The sequence below is a fragment of the Pseudophryne corroboree genome, chromosome 5, assembly GCF_028390025.1.
Source record: "Pseudophryne corroboree isolate aPseCor3 chromosome 5, aPseCor3.hap2, whole genome shotgun sequence".
Taxonomy (NCBI): Eukaryota; Metazoa; Chordata; class Amphibia; order Anura; family Myobatrachidae; genus Pseudophryne; species Pseudophryne corroboree.
Genome location: NC_086448.1, coordinates 660263890 through 660268764, shown reverse-complemented (window position 1 = coordinate 660268764; position 4875 = coordinate 660263890). Strand labels below are relative to the sequence as shown.

Sequence of the window (4875 nt, the reverse complement as noted above, 5' to 3'; positions counted from 1 at the left end):
TTCACTAATTCACCTTCAGCTATGACCATTTTCTGATATTGTATATTACTAACTCGCCTTATACTCACATTATGTGGGATTTATTCCCAATTCCAAAATATTATTTCTTTCTACCACATTACCAATTACATCTTAATTTTCCTTATTCTAAGTTCTGTCTTAACAGAACAGTAAATTCACTGCTTTTTTTAGCTGCCCATAAGTAGCAAACATCAAAAATACGGTCATACCACACTGGAAATGCCCAATCTCGTCTGACCTTGGAAGCTAAGCAGTGTTGGGCAGGGTTAGTAGTTGGATGGGAGACCTCCTGCGAATACCAGGTGCCAAATAGAAATGTTTTTGCTACAGGACATATCACACCAACTCCTCACCGGGTAATTTAACACCCAATTCCCCCACCCTCCCCCCCAATTTCTCCATCATGCTCACATTGATAATATTATACATACACTTATCACTACCACCATATAAGAGACCAGCGCTCATAAATTACATCTCCCAATATTATTTGGTCTTGAGTCACATATTCCTTGTAGTTTCTCTAGCACTGTGCATCTCTATCTCATTTTATGTTATAAACTGTCACCTATTCTCATCAATGCACTCTGTAGTACATATTTATTTATTTCTCAGTATATTACCTCACATGTCCGTCAGAGTGTTTAGGGACAGGTGCACATGTATGAACTTAGATGCATCCTAGCTTTTTCATATGAGAATAAGCATTTATACCTGATGTTCTTCTCGGGTTTCTTTCAATGTTTTTTTCAATATTTATTTCCACAATTGATTATACCTAATATCATATTAATGATTATTAACAGCTATCCCACTGTATTGCACAATGAATCCAAGTTTAAATTACATGCAGTTAGCATCCTACTCATCCACTGGCCAGGGCATGCAGCTTTAAGATCACATTACTATAGTATCTATTGCACCGAGACTGGTGTCAGTGGCACCTATCAACTATGGGGGTAATTGATTACAGCAGCAAATTTGTTAGCATTTGGGCAAAACCATGTGCACTGCAGGTGTGGCAGATATAACATCTGCAGAGAGAGTTAGATGTGGGTGGTTTTGTTTCTGAGCAGGGTAAATACTGGCTGCTTTATTTTTACACTGCAATTTAGATTTCAGTTTGAACACACCCCACCCAAATCTAACTCTCTCTGCACATGTTATATCTGCCCCTCCCATCCCCCCTGCAGTGCACATGGTTTTGCCCAACTGCTAACACATTTGCTGCTGCGATCAACTCTGAATTAGGCATTATGTACCTTAAAAACTACATTACCCATAGGCCTCGGCACCACATGCATCACATGACGCGTCAACCAGACATTCTATTTAATATCCGGTTATACAAGGAGGTGGCGCAGCACGCCCAAATACAATATATCACACTAGTACTATTACACTTATGCTTCGGCACAATATGCGTCACATGACACGCAAACCAGATATCTCATTCAGCATCTGGTAATACAGCGGGGCAGTGTGCCCAATCGCAATAGACTACACTTTACTATACCTAACATAGATGCGTCACGTGATGCGTAGGCCAGACAGCATGTTATATGTCCGGTGACCCGATCAGATGACTTAGTGTATCCAATCAGAAGCCATTATAACTATGGAACTACATTACCCACAAGGCCCTCTGTCTCAATTTTGACATTATTAGGCAGCTATCAAGACACGGCCACTACACTACGGCTCTATTATAGTAACATAGTAACATAGTATCTAAGGTTGAAAAAAGACAATTGTCCATCGAGTTCAACCTATTTGTGGTCTCCTATGCAGGATTATTTGGTATAAAATTTTGACAGATGTTGATGACTGCTGTTATGTTTTACTCCTCTTATTTATAATAACTATAGTGCGTGACAATGCACCATAACCCTGGATATCCTTATCCATTAGGAATTTATCTAACCCATTCTTAAAGGTGTTGACTGAGTCCGCCATTACAACCCCCTCAGGCAGGGAATTCCAAACACGTATCGTCCTTACCGTAAAAAAGCAAAAAGCCTTTACGCCGTATTGTGCGGAATCTCCTCTCCTCTAACCTGAGCGAGTGTCCACGAGTTCTCTGTGTTGATCTAACAAAAAACAGGTCCTGCGCAAGATCTGTATAATGTCCCCTTATATATTTGTAGATGTTGATCATATCCCATCTTAGTCTCCTCTTTTCCAGTGTAAACATGCCTAGTCTTGCAAGCCTTTCCTCGTATTCCAGCGTATCCATACCCTTAATTAGTTTGGTCGCCCGCCTCTGAACCTTTTTAGCTCCAGGATATCCTTTTTGTAGTATGGTGCCCAGAATTGTACACAGTATTCAAGGTGTGGCCTCAGTATTCAAGGTGTGATTTATATATCGGGAGTATAACACTCTCGTCCCTAGCATCAATTCCCCGTTTTATGCATGCTAATATCTTATTAGCATTCTTTGCTGCAGTCCTACTTTGGGTACTACTGCTTAGTTTGCTATCTATGAGGACACCTAAGTCCTTTTCCAGTACAGAATCCCCTAATTTTACCCCATTTAGTATGTAGGTGTTATTTTTGTTCTTGTTACCACAGTGCATTACCTTACACTTGTCTATTGAAGCGCATTCTCCATTTCGCTGCCCAAGATACTAACATATCTTTTTAACACTTATTAAAACAGCATTACCCTGCCAGAAAGATATATTTATATAATGATACGATCAGTCCTTATGCAGAAATTTGGCTGATTCTTATTTGTTCATTGATATGTCATTCTTATGAGACAACATATCCCATTGGTTCGCTTGTGCATCAGTCACATTAACAAATACCTTAATATCAGCGATTGGTAAGGTACTTTATTGCACCTGATCCAACCAATCACAAATTATCTTCCCTTTTAAGGCGGGATTTAATACACTTCCTGCCCACCCCCTCCACTCAGTGTCAATTAGCCTCTCAGGTATAAAGGAAGCCACTGAGCAGACCCCAATTATACTTGGTGAACAAGCAATTTCCTCAGCGAAATGCGCATCCAAGTTAGAGGCTTTGGGTCCTGTGCACAGGACCAGAACTGCACTTCATAGAAGTCCCTGATAAGTATACTTTAATTTACTGTTGACTATTTGTTGCCTATTTTTCATTGTGCACTACTTCATTGATTTCTGTTGTTTAATATACCACGAGTACACATACTGTACTCTTTATTTTTCTCTAGGGTGCATCAAAACTTGTATTTATATGTTCATCTTATACACCACCTCATTTATGGGGGACTCTCATCGGGCTTGCAACAGGACACTCCCCCTGCACTGGATTTCCTCATCAGGGGAGGGGAGACTGTTTTCATGCACAAAAGCAGATCCTCTGCCTTTATCTTTCTCATCACTCATCCCTGATCGGACTCTCTGTAATCTCACCCATTTGTTCACTGTTCCCAGGAACACACAAGTGGGCAGCAGATGCAGGGGTAAGGATAAATGAGTCCTTTACGGATTTATCCATCCAGATGTCATGACTGTGGTTTTTGTGAACCCGGTGTTAGTGAAGTCTGTGCGGGCGACTGGAGGACTATGTGAATATTAGGCTGGTCTGTAGTAATCAGTGAGAAGAAGGAGCAATCCCTGACCGGGGATCGAACCCGGGCATCGGCAGAGGAAGCCGTATCCTGACCACTGGATCACCAGGGACTTTGATAGCAGTATGATGAATGTATAGGTGAGATTGAACTGGATCTAGTGTCACAGGAGTAGGTGCTTATGTACTCGAGGTTACTGGCAAGATAGTAAGACGGGCTGGTTACCGATGAGACTGGGACACTACTGTAATCCGGGCTGGTACCGGATATAACTGGAAATGCAACTGAAAGTAGAACGATGACTGTGGCTGTGACTTTAGGATGAGGTTGAAGAACACTGTGGCTGTGACTTTAAGATGAGATGGTAGAATACTGCAGCTGTGGTTTTAAGATGAGACTGTGGAATACTGCAACTGTGACTTTAAGATGAAACTGTAGAATACTGCAGCTGTGGCTTTAAGTTGAGACTGTGGAATACTGCAACTGTGACTTTAAGATGAAACTGTAGAATACTGCAGCTGTGGCTTTAAGTTGAGACTGTGGAATACTGCGACTGTGACTTTAAGATGAAACTGTTGAAATACTGGATATCAATGGTAACACAACTGTAATCCAGACTGGGTAGCAAAGGAGCAGAGTTATACAAGAACCGAAGTACAAGTGTTACCTTTAGGGAGCTCAGCTTCTAAGCTCAGACAGAGCTGTGTGTGACACGAGGAACTGGCAGAGTTTCCAACTCAAGTCTCCTGACTTATACTTCCTGGTCCTTGGTGATTGGTGAGCAGTGTCAGGTGATTCAGAGAGTCTCAGGCTGGCACAGGATTGGACAATTCTGGGTCAGGTGAACAGTCACTGTCATGTGAGTACTCTAGACTAGGCTGTGATGTGGAGTGAGGCCTAGCAGGCCGAAAGAACACTGAAGCCTGAACTTCTGCAAACAAACAGAGGATGCTGGCTTTTAGGCCTAAACTTCAGATTGCTGATTTCAGACTCACACAGAAGATTAATCACCACAGGTGGAGCTCGTTAACTCTTACCTTCCAGGCAGAGAACTCAGGACTCAGGAAACTCGTGGTATTGGCAAGCTGTTTATCCCAGTGAGCAGACAGATGCAGGATCCAGGACAGAGATGGCAGAGGTAAGTCACCAAATATGAGAACTACAGTGAGGATCGTGACACCAGATAGCAACTATACCCCATATCGGGATTACACCTAGCTTAAGTCTTTGCTTTAAGACTTACATCAGGCATTCATAACAACAATCACTTTTATGTGATATAGTACACTTTTAGATTT

The 4875-nt window shown here is 41.8% G+C and overlaps 1 pseudogene; it reads left to right on the top strand.

Annotated features, from left to right (window-relative positions):
- The first annotated feature begins 216 nt into the window (after positions 1–216).
- Positions 217–335, top strand: LOC134931527 (5S ribosomal RNA; annotated as a pseudogene).
- The last annotated feature ends 4540 nt before the right edge of the window (positions 336–4875 follow it).